Below are 8,117 nucleotides of genomic sequence, written 5' to 3'. Positions count from 1 at the left end.
GTTACTCCTACGTTTTTTAGTCCAAATGGCATTTTGATGTACATAAAAGTGCCCCATGGTGTTGTAAAATCAATTTTCTCTTAGTCATCAGAATGAACCAAGATTTGGTTATATCCTGAAAATCCATCTAAAAGTGAAATTCTACAAGAACCCGCTACCCTTTGCAAAATATGATCCATTTTGGGTAAAGGATAGTTATCTTTAAGAGAAACCTTATTCACATTCCTCAGATCGACACATAACCTAATTTCCCCAAACTTCTTCCTAGTAGGTACCAAGCTAGACACCCACTCTAAAAATCTAATAGGGGCAATGATCCCTGCTTCATACATACGTTTGATTTCTTTTTCAATTAATGGTAATAACACAGGGTGAATTCTTCTGAGTTTTTTCATCAAGGGCTTTTGATTTTCTTTCAGAGGTATAGTATGCTGAATAATAGGGGTGTCATAGGATTTCAAATCTTTGTAACTCCAGGCAAAGACATCATGGAATTCTCTCATAAGTTCAACATACTTTGGCTTCTAATTCTGAGGTAAAGATTTTGACATTTTTATCATTTTTGGATTGTCCTCAGTTCCTGAGTTGTATTCTTCAATATCTGCTTTTAATGGTTCCATTTTAGGTTTCTTGGGAATGTCATTGGAATCAAACAAATCTTCTAGGGGAGTCAATTCTTTGGGTAAATGATTGTCCTTTAGGTTGATAACCTCTATTTCTTCTTCAATTATTTCATCTAGGTCCATTTGTTTCAGATCTTGAACTTCTTTTTGTGTGAATTTTGTGGGATGAAGCATATTTATTGAATTTTCCTCCAAAATTTTTGTTTCTACTTCATCTATTTGATTAGAACTAATAATTGTATCAACATCTATGTTACTGTTAGAAAACTCTTCATCTAAAGTTAAAAAGTTATTGATCTGTTCATCACTATCAAAAACCTGCCAGTTCTTCATATTATCACAGATGGTTGGTATGCGCCTAAATTCAATAGTATACTGATGATTAGGTTGAAAAGGTAATTTGCAGGTGCTAGCAAACATGGCCAGGCTGTGGGCTTGCATGTTGTGTTTTCTAGGAATAGTTGCAAGCTGAGTTTCCAAAAAAGTATTGAGAATTTCTATGACTGTTCCTCTATAATATCCTAGTCTAGGATCCCTAGTTGAGTAAGTTCCTTTAATCTGTTTGATTATTAATTTTGAATCTCCTATGACAGACACTCTAATTGCTCCTAATATTTTGACAAGTTTAAGACCCAACAAGAGAGCCTCATATTCTGCTATGTTATTGGTGCACTTAAAATTTAATCTGTAGGCATGGCCTTCAGCATGATCATTTTCTAAATTGTACACCCAAACTCCTGCTCCTGCCCCTAGTTTATTGACTGAGCCATCAAATTCTAAATGCCAAAGGATTTCATGCTCATAATTAGTGTCTGGGGTAGTAGGAGCTTGTTTAACAGTGGGATCTGGTTTTTCGTTCTCATCTGATTTTTCTTTGTTATCTGATATTTCCTGAATATGAACACTTGATTTTTCTTTTTTAATTTCTTTTGGTTCTGCTGCTAAAACTTCTAAAGTATTGGAAGGATTGGTTTCTGCATTGTAAAGAATGAACGAGTCCATATCAGAGTGTACTGAGTAGATGGGGAAATTTTGGGGTCTTTCCTGACTACTTACTACATATTTCATCAATGTTTCTTTGTATAGTTTCTTTGGTTGTCCAAAAACCGATATAGTAGCATATGACATATCCAATTGAAGAGATCCCTGAAGCTTAGCAACCCAAGATCTGGATAATAAGATGCCATATTTAGGTGGTATATCTGCTACCACTATATCCATTAAAATTGCTTTTTTAGGGTATTGAAACAATGGGACACAAAAGTCTTTTATCAATCCTAAACATCTCGCCTAACTAGAATCAAAGGAAAACAAATCTTTGTATGGTCTAGTGATGTCTAGGTCTAGCTTTTCCATTACAGACTTGGGCATGAGATTATGATATGCCCCAGAGTCAAACATAGCATTGTGAAGGATCTTATCATGTATGTTTAAGCTCACATATAATGGAGGAATTCCTCCTTCCAATGGTTTTCTATTTACTTCTGGGCCAAAGATTAATTCGGGATGGTCATCAAAAAGATTAACTAAGTCTTTAGTTCCAGTAATTTTTAGTGATCTATTGATTTGAGTTTGGTAGGAATCATGTTTAGCCAATTCAGGTAATGGGACAACAATTTTCAGCTTACCTACTTCATTTTCCAGATTAAAGGTTTTTTTCCATTTGGGCTTTTGTATTTCAAACAACAATATTTTCTCTGTTTTCTATGTTTTCTGTATTTTCCTCCTTGTGAGGAGTGGAATCATGATTTGTTGTTTCTCCTAAATCAACTTCTGGAGGTTCTTCCACAGTTCCTTTAGAAGGAAGGGAAGTGGAGGGTTGTTTATTGTTTGGTTGATTATCAGAGATATCTTCAATTATGGGGTTATAATAATTAGTTTGATCTAGAAATGATATGTACAGGTGTGGTTACTGTCTTGCCTTCTTTGGGCTGATTTGGAATATTTTGCTTGTTTGCTTTAGGGACATCAATTCTCCTACTTTTTAGGTTGTATTGCTTGTGAACCTCAAAGATGGTTGTGTCATATCCTTCCCTAAAGTCGAATGATTCACCTGATTGAGTTTGAAACTGTTTAAGTATGTGGGCCTATTGATCCTCTTGGGTCAAGAAAACTTCTCCTTCATTACCAAGCCCCATCAGATTAATTTGAGTATCTTCTTCTGGTTCTTCAGAGTTTAAAGTCAGGACCATTCTTCCCAGTGTTTGGGTTTTGATTTTTCTTGAAATTGGGATTTTTCCCTATGTTGGTTTGCTGACCATCCCAAGGAGCTTTCCTTTCAATTGTCTCTACTCTGTCTCCTAGTCTATCCATTCCTCTAATTATGGCATCTAGCTTTTGTTCAAAGGGTGAGATTTCTTCCTTTAATGGTATCCTCCTTTCACTCCTAGCATTGGCTCTTTTAGATATCAAGTTGGTTTCCACACTGACTGCTATTCTTTGCATATCTTCCAAAGTATTTGGGGCTCATTCTCTCAGCTGGAAAGCCATATCAGAATCAAATCCGTCTAGGAATTTGATTAAGGCTAAATCAGGTGGGGGTCTAAGATTTTCAGGGATGGCATTATAGAAACTGTTGAATATGGTGCATTAATCCTGCACAGTTTCTTGTGTTCCTCTCTTTGGGTTTTCATATTCAGATAGAATCTGAAGAGGGTCTTTCTTTTTCTCCCATCTGTTTAGGAATTGTCGATAGAGAGTTACTAGGCTATCTATACTATTGGCTACTAAACCTCTGAACCAGGTTTTGACTTCCCTAGATAAAATCTAAACAAATATTCTCATTTGCACATCATCACTATCTATTTCATAAATTTCAAAATAATCAGTCATCTTCTTGGTGTGTTGCTGGGCTGTATAGGTACCAGTACCATCAAAAGTAGTGATCTTACTTTGGTAATCCTGGGGCATGGCACCTAAGATTGCTGGTAGTACCAGGGGGGCATATCTGTTTAACGTTGTTGTAGGTAATGGTGAAACAACAGCCGAGGTTGGAATAACAGTAGATGTTTGTGTTGTGGATGGAGAGCTAGAGGGGATGGTCTGATGTGGAGTGGTTTGAGGTTGAGATGTATGAGGAAATGATGATGAACTTGTAGAAATAGTAGTAACTACAGAGGGATTAGGGGTTCCTTTAGTGGTAAGATCAGATTGTGGTGAGTTATGCAAATACCTATCAATTGACAAATTAGCTGCTTGGGGCTTTAATTCTTGGATGAACTCAGGGTCCTGGACTAGGTCAATTAACTCAGAATCGGATGAAGTCCTAAACAAAGAGGTCTTAAAGTATTCATCAAAGGGTTGGTCTTCAAGGTAAATCCACCTAACAAGACAAAATGAGGATCTGAAGGTGGGTTGAGGACTAACAGAACTTTCTTGTCTCCTTAGAATTCTGGCGATTAGATTGGGGTACTCAAACACTTATGGTGGATTGGATCAGGATTAGCTCTAGTGTAACGAGTCCTTTCTGAAGCTAGGTTTTTTGGTTTTGTTTTTGGTTTTCTTAACTGATATAAAAAAAATCCTATGATTTCTTTAAGATGCTTTAGATTTAGGGTTTAAACTTTCTTGAAGATTTATTTTGACTGAGGAATTGTCTTCCCCAGTGGAGTCACCACTATGTTATCACTCATATTTTACTTGAAGTTGTCAGAAGAAGGAAAGGGGTTTGAGGTAACCACAAAACAACTTTTAAGTACAGAATCTAGCCAATCTGTTCTCAGAGAAGGCTCTCTCTTTATGATTTAGCTTTATTTTATGGGATATTAAGCTAGTTATGAAAGCTTGGGAGGTTTTGATTTTGTTTTCTGGTGGAATTTAGGAGAAGATGGGTAGAACAAAGTATCTCAGGGAATTGGGCTATGGATTCCACTGAAGATGGCTTAACTAGATCAGGTTGATTCAAAAAAGGAGGGCTTCACAGGGCAAGATAGCTAAACAGGAGACAAATGATAACTCAAAAGGGTGAAATGGTCTTGAACGGGAAGAAGGGCAATTAAGAATCCTTCAAAAAAGTTCAAGATGAGGGAAAGTGGGTGATCATTAACAAAAAGCAATTAAGAATTTCTTGTTAAATGGCCACAATGATAAACTAAGAAGCAGGGTGCAATTAAGAATTCCCTACCTATGATAGCTTAGAAGAAAACATTGAGAATATAAACGACTTTAAAGACAGAATGCAGTACAACACCTTGTGAAATATAATTTTTCATTTATCATTCAGACATGAAAAACATATCAAATATTTAAACCAGAAAACTGTAAAAACATAAGATATAAGATACTTATTTGTCCTTCGTTTGACACATGAATCTTGTAAAAGTCCTTTTCTTTATTACTTTGTCTAGCCAGCCATACAATAGTTGTTCAACAGCACTTCTATTCCAAAATAAAGAATCTATAGAAATGTCTAAGAATCCACCCTTTGTACTTCGAATGAGGAAGTACTTATACAAAAATTTTCAACAAAATATCTCATAACTGAGAGAGATATATTCTAGAAAAACTAAATATATTCTACATGAATATAGAGACAAATGGTCTCGAAAATAGAAACTAAAAGTGAACTGCTCGGTTGATGTCCCTATTTTTGTTGGATGAGCTGGAGGTAGGCCCTATGATTGTGCATCTTGTTGTCCTGCTCGTAATTCTGTGCTGGCTGATTGTTTTCATCTTTTCACTGATACTCTTTAACCTGTGACTGATACTCTTTATCTGCTTTACCCTCATTCACCTTATTTTACCAAAATTGACTATGGTAAATATTTTAGTTTACATTTTACCAAGGTAAATCATAAAATGTTTGTCATATCAATACACCATTCATCCCTTGGTATCCTAGTCCTTTGTCAGTTTCCTAAATATTTCATCAGCCTCTGTGTATTTTACAAAATTTGGTTATACAGGATACAAGTGTTTCAATTCATGCTCAACATAAAATAGGTTCTCTAGACTATCATAGAGAACTCTACCTGTAGGTAATGCTTTAGGTGTAGATGAACTAGCAGAGGAACTGGCCTGGTTATCTGCATACTGATCCAATTTGTCGACATAATCCTCATGCCTCATTAACTTATCATTGATGACTAAAGGACTTGGAAGTCCTTTACTCTGTAAAATGCCAAATGTTTCCATAAATTCATCAATGTCTTCCTGCATATTCTTGTTGACACGTAATCCTCAACGGATGGGTGAACTGGAACGTGAACAGTCATCAAGAAGATGAACTGTTCCGTCTCTTTTTTGTATATAATCAATAGTTCTCTAATGAAATTACATATCAGTTTTTCTTCCTCTCATTCTGGAGTTACCCTGGCCTGACATGGTATCAGAGCGCAGGTCCCAGTCCCAGATTCCTTGTAACTCCTCTGGCCATAACGCCTCTATCTGAACCTTTGCCTGGCGCCTCTGCCTGAATGCTTGTCTCTGCCTCTTAATGCCTCTGCCAGCGCTAACGCCTATCTCTGGTTAGAATATCATTTAGTTTCTGAAAATTGACACGCCCCGCTATTCTCAGCCTTGCCCATTCTACGTATCTGGCCTCTTTCTCCGTCATTTTTTCTATGTTTATTCAGAAAATGTGAATCAACTGCCTTGCCGATGCAAGGGCATTCGAGATATATCATGAACTTACTATAACAGGATCTGCAATCTTGATTCTGGTGCCCGTGTCTTCTCTTAGTTGGTTAATCTTGCTGCCTTGTTTCCCAATAACTTTTCCGATTTTGTTCGAAGCCACAACAATCCTGAATACATTGTCTCTGCCTCTAGCTGGCCGCTTGGCCTGAAACCCCATCAGAAGAGTACTGTTCCTCGCTCTCGCTGGACTCGTAATCGTTGTTTTCCCCCATATCTGAAACAGAGAATAAAAAAAAAAAACCGCACAAATCAAGGGTTTGTATGTGAGAGATCTGTGCAAAGTTTGAGTGGAAACAAATACACTCGCCTAGGATCACCGATTCGATCAGGCCACTATGAAAAGGGGCAGAAACTAATTTTTTTTCTATTGTCTTCCCACAAAGTCCCCGATGGCTATTCTCCGTCCCCGTCCCTGTTTCAAGGAGTGTTGTTCTTCGCGTGACAGACCCCAAGCCTTGGGCGCAAGCGCATCGACATAATCCATCTTCTAAGATTAATCAGCGATCAGTGTGATGAAAGTCAAAATCTCTGCGGCGAAGTGTGTTGCACATAGAATAACACCCCGTGCGATACTCACTTAGCACCTTTTTTTTATTCCACTGCATCAAAGACAGTCCATTGCACTCCCTCCGAGCTCCAAACGACAGCACCTCCTAAAGGTGAAATTGTGCAGAAGATTGGATGATTCTGTGGAAGAAGTCCAGCGATGGTTACAACTATTCGAAGGCCTGAAATCTCCTGTCAGAGAACTATTAGCACCGTCCGAGTGGTATATGTTTCCATAAAGTTTGGTATTAAACCGCATGTATATGCCTTGTTGATGATTGACTAGCATATATATATTGACCAGCTGTTCGAATAAGTTTTGAATGCGCTGTAAGCTGTTTGAATAAGTTTTGAATAAGTTTTGGACGTTGTTTCAATAAGTTTTGGACGCTGTTTTGTGGAGGATATTTTATAAAATTTTGGAGACATTTGAAGAAAACTTAGTGCATAAAGAATTTGAAATCTGTTGCCCTTTTGAGTACAATTTCACTGTATATCAGCAGAAAGTTTTTATTGGCAGAAGTTCTTTTTATCAGCAAAAGTTTTTTTTTAGCAGAAGTATTTTTACAGAATGCATTCAATCATCTCTATGGTAGGAATAGTTCTCACTGGCAAGGAGAACTATCCTGAATGGTCCCGGATGGTAAAACACACCCTCATCTAAAATGAATTGTGGAAAGGAGTGTGTGTCGGAGAAGAAGACAAAGACCCTGTGCAGCCTACATCAGACAAAGAACTCGCCATTTGGGAAAATAAGAACAGAAAAGCCTATGCATTAATCGCAGCATCTGTAAATGAAGAAGTAAGTCGTCATATTTCATCTTATTCCACTGCCTTTGAAGCTTTACAAAAGCTGAAAGAACTCTATCATACACATTCTGCACTTGAAGTTGTTCAGCTCATGATTAAGCTCTTCACTCTTGAACTGAAAAATAATGATCCTCTTGCTCTTGCATCTGAAATAAAGTTTATAATGCATGATATTAAATCCACTAAGGTTGATCTGGATATCTCTCTTATTGCCTTTCTCAAAGCACTCTATCCTACCTACTCCAATTATCTTGAGTCATTACAAGCAAATGGAAATCTTAAAGATATAACCTTTGACTCTCTTGTGAAAAATTTTGTTGAAAGAGAGAAAGCCTTTGGAAAGAAAATAGTCCCTGAATCTTCTGAAGAGACTGTTTGCCTTGCTCATAAAGAAAAGAATCCTGCTCAAGATTCTACAAGAGGAAGAGGTGGACGAAGAGGAAGAGGAAGATACTTCAGAGGCAGGGGGGGCAGACATTCTCAAGCAGAAAAGGCAGATCT

The sequence above is a fragment of the Pinus tabuliformis genome, chromosome 4_1, assembly GCF_031772625.1.
Source record: "Pinus tabuliformis cultivar Carrire ecotype Pingquan chromosome 4_1, CPIR1, whole genome shotgun sequence".
Lineage (NCBI taxonomy): Eukaryota > Viridiplantae > Streptophyta > Pinopsida > Pinales > Pinaceae > Pinus > Pinus tabuliformis.
This window is presented reverse-complemented; position numbering follows the sequence as displayed.